Source organism: Phacochoerus africanus, chromosome 12 (genome assembly GCF_016906955.1).
Source record: "Phacochoerus africanus isolate WHEZ1 chromosome 12, ROS_Pafr_v1, whole genome shotgun sequence".
Classification (NCBI taxonomy): Eukaryota; Metazoa; Chordata; class Mammalia; order Artiodactyla; family Suidae; genus Phacochoerus; species Phacochoerus africanus.
Genome location: NC_062555.1, coordinates 67212213 through 67228973, shown reverse-complemented (window position 1 = coordinate 67228973; position 16761 = coordinate 67212213).

Sequence of the window (16761 nt, the reverse complement as noted above, 5' to 3'; positions counted from 1 at the left end):
GCTCATTTGTTAGCAAGCAAGATACATATGCAAAACACAAACTATGGCTCTTCTTCATGAGAAACATATATTTAATTTGTCTGTTTTGGTATTCAGAGTAAGACTGGTCTTGGAGAAAGTCTTAGGTAGAGTCTTAGGAAGCAGTTTCTCCTCTGAATGTTTTGGAAGTGTAGACTTGCCACTGTTCCTTCCTTGAACATCTGGTATTGTTCAGTATTATAGTCATGTGTATCTGAAGTTGCCTTTGTGGAAGGTATTTAACTATGAATTCATATTATTTAGCAGACACAGGATACCTAGGTTGTCCCTTCCTTAAGGAAGCTGTGGAACTTTGTGTCTTTGCCCTATCATCCAAGTTGTCTGAACTTAGTGGCACAAAGCTGGACATCGTATTTACTGATCTTCTTTGTATTTGTAGAAATAACACTTGGTATACTTGGCATCTTTTCTTTTTTTCTTGATCCATCGAAGACTTGTAAATTATACTGATCTCCTCAAAGAACCAGCCTCTGGTTTCCCTGATTTTCTCTCCCTATTTTCTCTTTTCAGTGTCATTTACGCTCTTATACATATTACTTCCTTTTCTCTATTTTTAAATTTGTTCTTCTTTCCTAGTTAATTAATTTGGAAACTGGGATCAACTTGAGTCTAATCTTTTTGTCTAAAATAAACATTTCTTGTATGACCAGGGCCATGTGCATTCATCATATTTTATACACATATACATGGGGGTTTTCCAAAATTTTGATTAGAGATGCAGTTTTTTGTGCTTTTCTCTCTAATTCAACTAATATGAATCAACCAGTGTCTCACCTGTTCACTTTTACTTCTTACTTGTCTAGTAAAAGATTATTTAAGATGGGAATTGCTCTGTAAATTTTTTAAATACATACCAAAATAAAGTTTATAGAGTCAAAAAAAGTGAAAAAATAAAATAATCATTTCTGTGCTACGCATTTTCTTCTAAGTATTGCTTATCTGCAGTCCACACATTTTGAAGAGTTATACTTTGATTCAGTTTGAAATATTTCTCCTTTACTTTTGTATTTCTTCTTTTACCTAGGAAACATTTAGAGGTATGATACTTAGTTTCAAATAGTTGAAGATTTTCAAGGTATATTCCTGTTAGTGACTTTCTATTTAATTCCATTATAAGAGAAATAACTTTGTGATATTTAAATTATTTTGAATTCATTAAGCCATGTTATATGTCCCAGAATATGTCATTTAAAAATTATATGGGTGTACTCAAAAAAAAAAAATCATATATTATGCTGTTTTAAGAAGAGTTCAAAATGTCGTGTAAGTCAGACTGGATGATAGTGCTGCTCAAGTATTCTATTTACTTACTGATTTTTCTATTATTAATTAATTCCTGAAAGAGAGATATTGTAATCCTCAACTGTAATTGTGGATTTCTCTAGTTCTTCTTGCACTTCCAGTGGTTTTTACTTTCTGTGTTCTGAAGCTTTGTTATCTGAAGCATAGGTGTTCAGGGCATGAAGGTATCTGCAATTTCCTTTTTCTGGTATCAGTTTCATGACCCCAAATTTCTTATGATCTTGGAGTATACTCTTTTACATCCACATTGGGTTTTTTTGTTTGTTTGTTTGTTTTAGGGCCACAGTGGGGCATATGGATGGAAGTTCCAAGGCCAGGGTTTGAATCGGAGCTTCAGCTACTGGCCTGTGCCACAGCCATGGCAACAACAGATCTTTAACCCACTGAGCAGGGCCAGGGTTCAAACCCACCTCCTCATGGAAACTAGTTGGGTTCATTACTGCTGAGCCACAAAGGGAACGCCTCTTTTTTTTATTCACTTTTAACCTGTGTCTTTATAATAAAAATAGGTTTCTTATAGCAGCAAATAGTTGAATATCAGTGTCTATCCATCTGAAAATCTCTCTTTTAACCAAATGTCTATACCATTTATAAGCAATAAGACTGGATTTAAATCTATCATCTTGCTCTTTGTTTTCTATTTTCCATCTCTTCTTTTTTTTCTTCCTTTTTTATTTTTCTGGTTTGGAACTGAGTATTTGTCATGATTCTATTTTATTTCCTTTCCTGACTTATTAGAGACAACATGTTGTGGCCTGTTTTTAGGGGCTACTTAGGGAGTTTACAGTATACATTTTTAACGTAACGCAATTTAAGTCATTGTGACACCACTTCACACACAACATGAGAACCTTGCAAAAGTATATTTCCTTGTTCCCATCCTGAGCTTTGTGATGTTATCATAAAATTTACTTTTACATATTTTATAAACTATATAGTATACTGTTATGTGTATTTTATTAAAAATCAATAATTTTAAGTCATCATCTTAAAAAGATGATGACTTTCTCCCCCTATTGACCTGCAGAGTTACTATTTCCTGCTTTGTGTAGATCCGTATTTCCATCGGTGTCACTCTCCTTTCACTCACAGGAATTCCTTTAACATTTCTTTTGATGCAGGTGTGCTGGTGCTAACTTCTATTAGCTTTTTGTTTGCCTGAACAAACCTCTCTTTTGCCTTTGTTTTTGAAAGATATTTTCTTGGGTGTAGATAAGAAGTTGGCAGGTTTCTTTTTTTCCTTTCGGTTCTTTAAACTATGCAGCTTCACTGTATTCTGGATTGCACTGTTTTGGATGAGAAGTCTCCAGTCATTTTTATGTTTGTCCCTCTGTGTTATGTCTCTCTGGCTGACTTTGAAACTTTCTCTTCATCATCTTTGAAATGGGCTGAATGGTTGTGTCTCCCCCAAATCCATATGTTGAATCCTTAACTCTCCAAGGTGATGGTCTTGGAGGTGTGGCCTTTGTGAGGTGATTAGGTTTAGATGAAGTCATGAGGCCGGAGCCCCCATCATGGGATTAGGGTCCTTACAGGAAGAAATAGAAAGATCAGAGCTCTTTCCACCATATGAGGACACAGGGTAGGAAGAGGGCCTCTCCAGAAGGCACCCTGAACTTGGACTTCCAGCTGCCAACACCAGAAGAAATGCCTGTCATTGAAGCCACTCAGTCTGTGGCAGTTTGTTTGGGCAGCCTGAGCAGACTAAGCCACTGAGTATGAAGGATGGTTCTTGGTCAGTTTTCTTTATGCTCCTGGTGCCTTAGGTTCACTAAGCTTCTTGAAAATGTCCCTTTTAGTTGACATCAAATTTAGAAAACTACTGGCCTTTTTTATTCATATGTCTTTTTCCATCCCTTCTCTCTCTTATCTTTCAAAGACAATAGTTGCATGTTTAATTTTGTCCTATTATTGAGACAATACCCTTCTGACTACTCTTACTGATAATCCTTGAATTAAAACATTTTTCATGCCTGACCTATGATGAACTATTCCTGGGCCCACGTGGGCCCCAGTGACAATTCTCTTCTCGCAATGGTTCTTTTCTTGGTCTCCAGTAGGGTCTCCACATGTACGAGGAGATCAGCACTCAACTGAAGACTGAAGGGCAAGTTCTTCCGATCTTGAAGCCCCACCCCCATGCCTCTCTCCAGGCATTCCTCTCTCCTCTCTGATATTGTACCCTATGACTTTAGTTCCTGTTGCCTCTCCAGACTGCACTCAATCCAGGAGACTGCCAGCTGTACATACAACACAGGACCTGTCTCTGGGCAGTAAATTAAGGCAGTCCTTTGAGCAGTCAGGGCAATTGATGAGCCTATAGACTCAAGGGCTCACCATGTTTATTTCCCCTTTCTCAGAGATCACTGTGTATAAACAATGTGTAGTTTAATTAGAAATAAATTGAAAGGCAGATGCAATTATCTGTACAACGTTTCTTGAAAAGCATTATGAGTTCCAGGTTCTTCTTCCTTCAAATAATCTTGACAACTCTTGGGACATATATGGTCATTCTGAATAGCTATATGCTCTGAACTCTTCCGTACTCTTCTAAGTGATGCTTTATTTAAGTTTTACTCTGTATGAAGATTAACATAGATAATTTAATTCAGCAAGTGTACATTGCACAAGTGTTTAGCTGCTAATTGCTACAGACATAGAAATTAATAAATACAGCGCCTATACTGAAGAGAGTATATTCAAGAAGTAGAGACAGTTACAGAAGCAGATCATTTATTTCAGTGTAGTATTTTTTTCTATGAGATAGGTAAACAAAGGGTGTTACAGGACCACAGGGGAGAGGTTGTATCTAAGTTAGGTTCTAAGTGTTAAGCAGAAAATGCTGATGAAGACAGTGCATAGTGCTAGAGAACTGCAGAACAAACATACTGATAAGAATACAGGATTATCTACAACATTACACCATAAAATAATGTGGCATTTGGCAGATAAGTAGTGTCACAGTGAACAGGACACGTTAAGAGGTGGCATTAGATTTGCTGGAGATATCAGTAAGGGCTTGGCAATTCTACTAAACCATGGAAGGAAAAACCCTGAAGTTTTAGCACATCTGGTTAAGGAATTAACCCTTTGAGAAAAACTCTCAAGTTCATAGTAATATATAGATCACCACTATTAGTGGAACAAAACTGTAGAATTAAGTTGGTTATCTGTGATGCCAGAGTCAGTGCCATTGATTTTTTGAATTGTGGATAACATGAAATTATTTTAATAGCATCTCAGTTTCAACAGGAAGCACTGACTAGCAAAATCATTATGTAATAGAGGCATTTGGGGACTTTTTTGTTGGTTGGTTGTTTTGTTTTTTTAAGAGAACATAGGAAAAAATAAAAATCTAACATATTTACAGCTAAGTAGGCACAGATTTTTTTCTTCAAACCCTAGACAATATCAATGTGCAGAAATAGAAAACACTTAAGGAATTCTAAATAGGAATAAAATACAACCAAATGCTATTGTCTTAATTTTGTCTCAAACCTGAAAAAGTTATCTATATTGCCAATTATTGTGTCAAATTCAATATAATATGACTTGGAAAAGTTCAAATCTGTGATTAATAAAAATTAGAAGTAGATAAGTCACAGCCAAAACTAATAGGAAGAAAATGCAGGATTTTCAAGGACATAAAGGAAATATACAAAACTGAGAAGAATAATTTTAATGAGAAGCTCACAGTTACTAGATTGGTGACCAGAAATGTGTACTCTTATTATTCCTAGCCTTTTACTTGTACTGATTTTTATAACATCCATCTTAGTTTGTAAATATAAGATATATTTGAAAAAATTAATCTATGTCACTAAAAGCAATGCATGACAAGTCAACAGAGGTGTATGCTTTGTTTTACATATACCTGATGTAATTAGATATCAGCTGCTTTCTCTGAATACTCTGTACCCGTAAACTGTGGAAAATGTAATAGACATATTCAAACTAATATCACGAGGGAGCTTAATCTTTTTGAAAAACAAGAAATCTGTATTTTAAAGAAGGGTAACAACACATGAATGTCACATGAGAAAATGAATTTGTTGTGGACAACCATCAGCAGAAAGTAGCTAGTGGTTTTATTAAAATGACTAGGAAGTCTGACAAAACCAGCACAAAATAAAGATCTTAGGAGGATCAGGGAAGAATACCCTGGGACCCAAGTCTATAGTCTAGGGAGCTTAAGGCTGGGGCCATTTGCATGCATCACAGCAAAGGGGATTTTCTTACTTATACCTTTTTTTTGTTTATTGGTATAAATATGGCTCCTGTTCTCACTGGCTGCTTCATGGATGATTTATATCAGTCCAGAAAGTTGAGTTCAGTGTGGTCAGGATAATCAGCTTCAGGAAAGAGATAACACTGCACATTCTAACTTTATCCTGACAACATTCTACAAATTAAATCATCTTTTAATATTCTGCATTGTCAGTATTCACTACTTAAAGTAATTCTGCAGTAAAGTCTGTCAAAAGGGAAAAACTAACACTCTAAATGTTGATGAATGCTAATCAATTTTTATTTATTGAGTTGCTAGAAAGGAAAATAGATCATCATTCATAAGTAATAGTGCTTTAATTTGTGTCTCTACTTGTGATTGATCTGGAAGAAAGTGTAGTGAGATAGGCTTCATTCTGCAATCCTTGCCTAAAGAATCTGATTCTGTACTCCCCTTTGTTAGCACACAAAATATAATCTTTTACAAAAGAAACTGGTAAATCAAGAGCTGAGAAACCCTAACAAGAACTTAACCTTTGATGAGCCTTGGAGTAGGTATCTGAAATGGAAGAAGATGATAGGAGATACATACTTCTGTAGTATTCACGACTCTCATAAACACGAGGAAATCCCACACACGGGAAAACCAAGGCCGGCAGTGCTGAAAATAAGCCTACATCTAAGTAAACAGGCACACGAGGAATGAGAATTCTGCTCTGCATGGTGCATGGCTGCAGCCCAGAGGACTTAAAGATGTCAAAGTTTCCTTTATTTTAAGCAGCTGCTGTGTTTCTTTCCAAATTAAAAATGCCTGAGATGCACGTGATCGTATTTCATGTAACATCTCACAATAAATGAAATGCATAAAGAAAAACACATGTAGTATAGGAAAACTCCTGGCTTCTTTGTGATTGGTTGTTGCCTTCAGCCATTGATAATTTATTGCACTGCTTTTTTCAAAATGTTCTTCCGTTTGTGGAATCCAATATTCCTGCAAAGCTGATCCACGGTCACATGTTAATGCTCGCTTGGTTCCCTGTAGCACACCAGCAGACTCCCTGCTCTGGGGCCAGAGCATCCCTGTGGTGTATAATAACAGAGCAAGTTATTCAGGTGTGGGATTGAGGGGGATTAACGATGGCAAGTACAATTGGGTTTAAAATGAAAATGCTCTCATTGTGCTTTTTAGGATGTAATTGCCGCTAGGATGATGCCATCAATTGTATTTTTAGGTGCTGTCCTCTAGCGTGGCACAAGACATATGAGTTTTAATATCAGCAATACTTTGAAGTTAAGTAATGACCAGCTCCTTTGCCCTCGTCCAAGGTGTTCACGGAATTCAAAAACACATTTTTGCAGTTAGCCTCACAGTGACCCCACAAGGGAAAGAGCTATGGACACCTAGAAGAAAGTCATAAGACAGAGGGAGATGCAGGTTATGAAGAGCTGGTATTATTTTTCTTGACTTTCAGAAGCTTCAAGAGTAAAATCTGACTCAGTAAGAATGATGGTTACTATTATAATAAAAATTGTTAGCATGGAAGCATAAGCATACTCATGGATTGAATCATTATTAAAATATTTTCCATTGATAAATTAAAAAAAAACAATTTTAAATGCCAAATAACTATGCATAGAACATTGTAGAAGATATAGAAAATGTTTCAACTTTTGTTCTACTCTCAAAAAAGAGCAAAATATATTATTATGTTATATACAGCCAGAGAAATGGCACAAGTGTCGGCAAGAATCTGGAGAAAAGGAAACTCTTGTGCACTGTTGGTGGGAATGTAAATCAGTTCAGTCACTATAGAAAACAGTATGAGGTCTCCTCAAAAAATTAAAAACAGAACTATCATATATGATCCAGAAATCCCAGTTCTGGGTACATAGTAAAGAGAAATGTAAACAGGGTAGCAAAGGGACATCTCCACTCATGTTTGTTGTGGATTTTCCAAAGTAGCCAAGATATGGAAGCAATCTCAGTCTCCATCGTGAATGGAGAGAAAAATAATATGTGGTATATATGCATGCTAATATTAATTTCTATATTTGATGGAATATTATCCATGAGAAAGTAGGAAATCTTGCCATTTGTAACAATGCGGATGAACTTTGAGGACGTTATGCTAAGTGAAAAAAGTCAAATATTGCATGATATCACTCAGAAGTGGAATCTAAAGAAGTCAGACTTGTAGAAGCAGAGAGCGGAGTGGTCACCAGGAGCTGGCTGCAGATGTAGATCAAGGGTACGGACTCCCAGTCATATGACGACTGAGTTCTTGAGATCTGGTGCCCAGCGTGGTAATTACAGTTCACAGCACTGTGTTACACCCTTGAAAGTTTCTACGAGAGGAGATCTTAATGTACGTAAACATTTTCACCACAAAACCTATGTGAGGTGAAGGAGGTGTTAACTAATGCTAGAGCGGTAATGATTTTTCAGTAACAAGCATCATTTCAACACAGTGGATGTCACAGTTACATGTCAGTTTTATCTCAATAAAGCAGGGAAGGTAAATAACCAAAAATTCCATCTATTTCAATGTTGTCATTGTTTCCTTAGCTTGTATGTGTTTGCTTTCTAACCCTCTTTAATTTAGGCACATTTTATATATACTATCTCTATTATTTACAGTTTAATAGGGAAGCAAAAACACTAAGAATGATGTGGACGGTTAGATATATCATAGAGATTTAGTTTTAGAAAATTCTGGACACTGGTCAGGAAAGCAATGGAAAGCTGATGTCTTTGCATCTATAGCAGTCAAAAAGTTGCTGTGACTTTGTGCCTCTTCAGGGACAGTGGATGGGATCAAAGGTGGGCTGCATTTGGGGACAGCAAGAACAAACCGAAAAACATGCACCAGTGGAGCACCTGAGAACCAGTGAAACCTACAAAGATAAACTAAAACCCATGTCTGTCTCCTACCACCTCCAAACTCCAAAGATACAGATGCTCAGCAAAAGAAGCTACCTGTGCGCCTGCTCTGGGACTTCAGGAAGTGGAAAGAGACAGGTGAGCTGTAGATGAGTCCCAGGACACATGAATGTCATGGTACCCTCAGAGGATCAGGACTGCCACCTCACTTTTACCCTCCAGATCTCACTATTCTGGTAGCCAAACCTAAACCAGAACTGCACGGAGAAAGAAATTCTTGAAAATACAATTTTATCTTAGCTCTATCAACCAGTACAAAGTTGTATTATATCAACTAATACAAAGGGATATAGTGTATCGCTTGTCAAAATGTGCCCTTCCTTTCACGATGCTTAACTTCCTAATAAAAACAGAAAAATCAGGATTCTGCATAACATGTTCAGCTACCCTTCCTACACATGAAAACATGCTAACTCCCTCCACAAAATGATTTACAAACTCCCACATCTCACTGCACCCATCGAGTGATTTCTCTTATTCCTGAGTCATATACTCCTTAATGATATCCTGCAACGTAGATCCTGAGATATCCACATACCTCATGTTAGGAGACAGGGGTGTGGGTTGTTGAAACACAAAAAGAAACTAAAGAATATGTAGACAACTTTTATACAAAAACCAGGCAACGTTTGGAACCATTATTGTCCTCGTTTATGCAACTGTACCCAAGGTCATAGCTAGTTTTTAAATCTCCCTTCCTCTATTGGCCCCTGGCTTTCTGGAAGCATTCTCTTTTCAGCAATCCTTTCTTCTCCAGAGTAAGGATCAATGGCCCCAGTCATTAAAGCAATCCTATTCCACATCCTGTTCCAAGTACATGACACCATTACTGCGTCCCTTAGCAGTGTTCTTCCTCTGTTGGCAAGTAAGAGCTTCAGAATCTAAGAGTACAGGCTTTGGGAAATAGGACGCAAAAAAAAAAAAAAAGCATTAGTGGATTGCTGGGGCTAATGCAGAGGAAACATTTTCATGTTTAACTCTTGATTGCCAAGACCTAAAATTTGTTCCAACTATGCAAGATGCTGCCACTGAGATGGTACCATGGCTGGACCTTCAAAAGACCATTACACCATCCTGTCAGGGCAGTCATTTCAGAGTGATGAAGCAACTGGTGAGACATAAGTTCCACAAGCATCAGCTCACTGGCAGACAATTTAATTTACAGTAAAAGTTTTTACCTTCGTGCTAGGAGGACTATGATGATGGTGAATAAGGCATTGACAACTTATGGAAGATGGCTGAGAGAAATGTTCCTGACAGGAAAAGCAAATTTATATCTAGAGTAAGAGCATGTTCCAGGGAGAAAAAAAAAAATCCCCTTCCAGGATGGGGATGGTGTAAATAAACAGTGTCAATTGGCGATGGGTTGATTTTCCTGGAAAATGATGCCATATTAGGTCACAGAATGATCTCAGCCTTGAAGAGGGGGTTCTGTGTTGTGGAGTCTCTGCATATACTTCCACCCATGCTCCCGAGGTCCCTTCATGCCTTTGGTCATGGATCATGAACAATGGTGACTTGAAAGAAGTTGTCATAAACAGAATGGTTTTCTTGTCCCCTTGATGATTAAAATTTTATGCCTCTGAAAATTCACCTGGGACATTCACATGGGACCCACTCATTGCCTGTTCAGAGAAATCCATCCAACACTTCTTTCTAAGTTCTCCTGGTTATTTATCACTTCTCCAACTGTGTTTCTTCCAATCCCTGACCATCCAGCCAACCATAAACCACTGTCTGTGTAGCTCTAGGCCTCTGGTCACTCCTCCTTTTAGATAAAATGGGTAAAATGAATTTCAACGAGTACTTTTAGAAATTCAGCTGATTAGGGTAATTTTCCTTCTACACTCTGTTTCATGCTCATGCTGAACTGAGGCTAAAAAGTGGCCATGCATTTTCGGAAGGTACCAGTATTAGATGGAAAATCATCTGTAAACCAGGCCATGTTATTTCTTCCTCAGTCACTTGATCATCAAAAGCTCCCTGTAAGGACATAAGGTGCAGACTGAGAAGAGGGAATGCAGCAGAATAGGGGCTCTGGGCATCTGAGCCACTTACGTGTGAAAATTACTTATGCTTTCAGTACCCGACTGCACACATGCTACTTCCTTTCAATGATGGCGTGTTGATGTACTCACCCAAATTGACAATGATGGGTTTGACTGCTTACAGGAGGTTGCTTGTGACTGGCCTATCCTTGGTAAAGTTCTTTTTTTCCTGCCAGGTCTCTCATCTGGCTAATTTTGAGCTCTCTCTATGTTGGAAATCATAAAGACCAAAGAATCTAATTCATTCTGTGTTAACAGAGAGTAAATATGAAGGCTTATAAATCCTTTCCCTTCTACCCTCAAATACATAAGACCCTCCCATGTAAATTCCAAGGAAGACCTTCCTCTGGAATGCCACAGAATCAACTACAATGTCAGACTCTTCTCGGAAGGATACTTTGGTTTCTCTAGATTATAATTCAGTCTTAATCTGGAGGGAAACACTGGTTACTCGTGGAGGAATAGGGACAAAGGTTGATGAGGCTGAATCATCCCGCTGTTCATTTAGAACATGCTGATCAATAACATTGATTTCCATCACACCCCTCATTCCTGATGCTTGGTTTTTATACCTGAGAACTCCAGATTCACAGGCTCTCCACGGTTCCACCTTGTAGGAGAATGTCTCCTCCTTCAGCTGTAGCTTTTCTTGTGACGTTTCAAGATGTAGTTTCATCGCTATGGTTTCTAGTTCTTTGTACTTTTCATCACTATGGTCTAATTTACATTCTTATTTTCTAGACATTTTTCAGGATAGCTGTCTTACTGATACCTTTTTCTTCTTCTTCTTCTTTTTTTTCTTTATAGAGCTGCACCTGTGGCAGATGGAAGTTCCCAGGCTAGGGGTCAAATCAGAGCTGCAGCTGCAGGCCTACACCACAGTCACAGCACTGCAGGGTCCGAGCTGCACCTGCAACCTACACTGCAGCTTGCAGCAAAGCCGGATCCTTAACCTACTGAGTGAGGCCAGGGACTGAACCCATATTCTCATGGATACTAGTTGGGTTCTTAACCTACGGAGCCATGATGGGAATTCCCATTTTTATCCTTAACCATTACTTCTTGCTGTCATATTTAACTCCGTCATTAAGGCAGAAGGCATCCTTTTTTATGTATTGCCTGACTTCTCAGAAATGTGAGAACTGCTTTGCCTTCACCTGGAGACTGCAGGAATACACATTCTTTATATCTTAACATCAGCTTTCACTGAACCACTGGATGTGAGATTGTAAAAGAACAAACAAATGATGTCGTCAGGTGGTAAGCTGGTCTATCCCAATTTTAGCCTTTCCTCAGATGCCACCATTGCCACATAAGCACTGCCATGGTTTCAGGGCAAGAAAGGACTAACCTCTGAGTCATTCTTCTTCCTCCCTGGGCTATAGTTTGAATTAACATCAGAGCAAAATTCTTGGCTCTGTTTTCACAACCTCTTCCCTCATCCTCTTTGTTTAGGTGCAGTTAAATAGGAAATTTGATAACTGGGTATAAAAAAGGAGTATGGTGAAGTCAAAATTTAATAATCAAATTTCTATCTTAAGTTCAAATTTACTAGCCTCAGTCTCAGGAGTGAATACAGGAAACTGAGTCAGGATTAGGAATTGACAAGAAATTTCCCTTTTCTCAATATATAATTTCCCCTTATCCAGAAATTATAGGTCTGTAAGTTTAAATGATAAAATAATTATATGAAAACACTTAGATACCAGGTGTTTATTGCAGAGTTCTGTAAATAGTCAAAAATGTTTAAAATAAACAGTCTAAATCTCTAGTCATAAATGAGTAACATATATAGAATATATGTATTATATTATAAACATGTAACTATTGATAAGAAAAATTATCCTTTCTACAAATTTGCTTACTAAATTGGAACAAAAAAATAGACTGTACCTATTACGATCCTATTTATTGTAAAATTAGACACACATGAACACACACATATACACCAACAAACATATTTACATGTTTACAACAGACAAGGATATGCTACAAATTATTAAACTGGTTACCATTACATGGAATAAACTATGGGGTGATTATTATTATTATAATTTTTGCTTTTTAGGGCCACATCTGCAGCATATAAAAGTTCCCAGGCTAGGGGTCCAATCAGAGCTACAGCTGCTGGCCTACACCACAGCCACAGCAACGCTGTGGGACCCAAGCTGTGTCTGTGACCTACACCACAACTCACGGCAGCACTGGATTCTTTAACCCACTGAGCAAGGCCAGGGATCACACCCGCGTCCTCATGGATATTAGTTGGGTTCATTACTGCTGAGCCACGATAGGAACTCCAGTTCTTCCTTTTTTATATCTGCAATTAAACTACTACTTACAGCAATAATTGGTATAACATTGTAAATCAACTATATGTAAATAAAAAATAAAAATAAAAAATAAACTAAAAAATTACTACCAAGAACAATTTTTTTAAAACTCTGTTTTTGATATTTTATGTAGATTCTAATTACAAACAAAATCTAACATGCTTAGTGTCATGATGGCTTTTGATGGCATATTTTATGTTTATCTCCTATTCAGAATATGGTGTAAAATATATTTGCTCTACCTGAGATAATGTGTGGTGGCCACTAAGGTTGTCCATAAATGCTTCAAATGCTGCTCATTTGAAGTCGATGATGGGCATAATTTGCTTTGGCCAGTGGAATTCTACTTCTAAAATGCAGAAATAAGATAATCTTTTAAAATTCACTTATTCCCTTTCGCTTGCCGGGGAAACTTGTAATGTTTCAAATAGAAGAGTTTCCAGCAGCCTTGGTCTTAAAAAGAGGAGAGGTAGGTAGCCTGCTGCTGATTTTCACAATTTAAATATGTATTTTTAGGAGCCACTAATAAATCTGGGGGTTGATTATTACAGGAGCTCATATTAATATGTCATGTTTCAAGGATTCTATGCTGGAGACAAATATGCTGAGGGGCAAGCAGTGTGTTTAAGAATAAGGCAGACTTTAAAAATGCACAAAATTCTATAACAAATACTATAATAAAAAAAATCATTTTTGTATACTTATAATATCCAGGAATCATACTAAACCATTTATATGTATGTAGTAACTCATTTTAGCTACACAGCACTCACTATAATCTAAATTTTGTCTTTGAGGAAATTTAGACACACACATATTCAGGAACTGGACCAGGGCACTTACCTAGTAAGCGTAAATCAAGAACAAATAAAAATACAAAATGTTATGAAATTAATAGGAACGAATGCTTCCAACTTTAGTAAATACCAGCTCTATGCCATGTGCTGAACTACGTCTTTTTTTTATATAAACCTAATTTAATCCTCCCAACACATTTCTGAAGTAGGGGCAATAATCACTTTTGCAATGAAAGTGTGGTATAGGGACACCAACCAACTTGCTAATAAGATCATACAAATGATCAAGCATAGATGAAAGATGAAAATTTAGGTCCATTGCTAAATAAAGCCCATGCCCTTTGCACCATATTATGCTAAGTTCTGAACAAACATCGTCATGTTATGAAAGGAAGAAAAACAGGTTTTATAACAGATCAAATGACACCAATAAGAATGGAAGGAATAATTTTTAACCAGCTATACTTAAAATCGGATCAGCCGCATTCACTGAGCACAGTGAAATATTTAGGTGCTAACATTTGTTCACTCATTAAGGACAAGAAGACAATGTGACCTAAGCCATTTGAAATGGCAATTTTGTGTTGCTTTAATATTTTCTTTATAACCAATTATTACAAAACTTGTTTCTACTTATATCCAGCTTTGTCAAAGTCATGATGTAATTAGTCAGTTGTCATTAATAGTATCCTCTGTCCTAGACCTGATAAATGTAGTACTTCCGGTATTTTATTATCATGATTTATTCCTCTGCAGAAAAGATCATTGTGTTTTATTTAAAAATTATGACATATTTTTATAGTATACATTCAAACATGTATTCTTCAAAGTTTTGATTTCTGGTTACAAATTCTGCTGTTATATTTATACATTAGCAAATTCCAACACTTTTAAGAGGTCACTGATTAAATGTGGCCCCATTTAAGAGCTTAATTAATTATATGCCATTAACAATTAAATCTCATTTATAAATTTAATACAGTCACTTTCGTTTTAAAGTACTTCAGTGGTCTAAGTGGTAAAACTTCCCAAGTATTTAAGTAATTCTTTTGGTTCTGTGAAATTAAACTTATAATTATGGAGAATCGAATATATTAAATGTTCAGCAGTATATTTCAACTTAAGATTTTTTTCTTAAATTCACGAGTACAGATCAATTATTTTCTAACAATTTTAAATTCGAATCACAAGACTCCCTTTAAGTGTCCTAAATGATACAAGTAAATAAAACATCAAGTAGCACTTAGTTTTATATTAAAATATGCATTAACCATCTCGATTTAGTCCTAAATATTGCTATAGTGAATTATAAAATCTTCCTGGGGTCAAGGGACCCTAAATCCCTATGAGGACCATTTCTTCTCACTTAATAGGGGTTACTTATTAAGCAGAATTTTTGATAAGCTCTATGAATGAGGTGGCTTCCTTTTATTTAACATAACAGGGTATAATAAGCTGCAGTTGTAGTATACTGGAGGAACTTCATAACTCACAGAAGAAATTGCTCTTTGGGATTTTGAAACACATGGCCCAGGTTCCTGGTCTGGCCTTGTACATTCACAAGATATTCAGGCTACTACAGTACTTTAATTTCAGGATTTCCCTGGCAATCAAAATACTTAAATATTTAAAGATACCGGAACTTAGTGTAGTCTTGCATTTTTCCCCCCATATTCTTCATGACCAATAGGCGAACACAACTCCTACAGATATTAAGTGATCTTAAAAAATTCCAACACTCTGTGGATCTTTGATGGTTTCATTTCTAGACAAATTGTCTAACTCTAGCAATCTTGTACTTAGATAAAGTGTCAAGGAAGAGTTTAAGAGCTTTCACCTGAGATGTAGTAAGTTGGAGGGACTTTCACACCCAATATAAAACTAAGAATAAGCTAGGTAATTTAGAAAAGCATACATTTTCTTGAAGTAATCAAAGACTATCACAGGGCAACCAACTACTCTGAAATTGAAGAAAAGGCAGGTGTTGGCAAAGGGAAATGGAATATGCACACTGACTCCGTGAAAGAAAGCATATGAGAAAGGTGCAGCTCCTAGAAACTGGCAAGAACTTGCATTAAAAAAAAAAAAGATGATCTCGACACAAAGGTAATCTGCACCCCCTTACAGGAGCCTCCTCTTCAGAGAACTTGCCAAGTGCTACTGAAGAAAAAGTAGGCATATAAAATTAGACACAGAAGAAACTTTACTTGGTGGTCAGGCTTTGAAGAAGGAAGCAAACACTACTGTGGAAACAGCACAGCCACTGCCACTCCTATACCCTCCATGAAACAAAAGCCTTCATCTACTCACGAAGGGGCAGAAGTCCTGTGGTCCATGGAGCAGAGGTGAAGACCGATGGTGGTTAGGCAAAGAAAGAAGGAACAGGCACTATTCCTGGAAGACAAGCAGAAAATGTTCCTTGGCTCAGACCACTAGACTTCTCTAACGGCTGAGGGGATATCAAAATTGCTGAAAATGTTGGGAAAAAATAAGCAGCACAGAACATTGAAGAATTACAGAAAACATCAAATGGTCTAAGATTCCTATAATTGGAATCCAAGAAGGATACAAAGAATGGAGAAGAAACATACCTGAAGAGATAATAATGAAGAATTTTCAGAAAGTAATGGAGACATTCACCCCCCGATCTAAAAGCTCAAAGAACCATAACAGGGTAAACACACACACATATGCAGCTGGACACATCATATTCTAACTACGGAAAGCCAAAATTAAGAAGAAAATTTGAAGGTTCTCAGAAAGATGGGACTTTTTTCAGCAAACAAAAACTGATAGAATTCATTAATAGTAGAACCTTACTATAAGAAATGTTGAGAGAATTTCTTACCGCAGAAGGAATATATCAAACAGACACTTGGATCTACATGAAGAAATGGCTGTCCCTGGAAGTCCTTAAAATTCAAATATGACTTTTTTATAGTTTTTATTTAAAAAAAAAACCAAAACACTGTCCTGTCCAGAGCAAAAAGGAGTAACAGTATACCAGTGTACTGTTGATTAATGGCATGTTGAGAAGGGAAATGAATGATGACAAGGCCACAAGAGATGGAAGA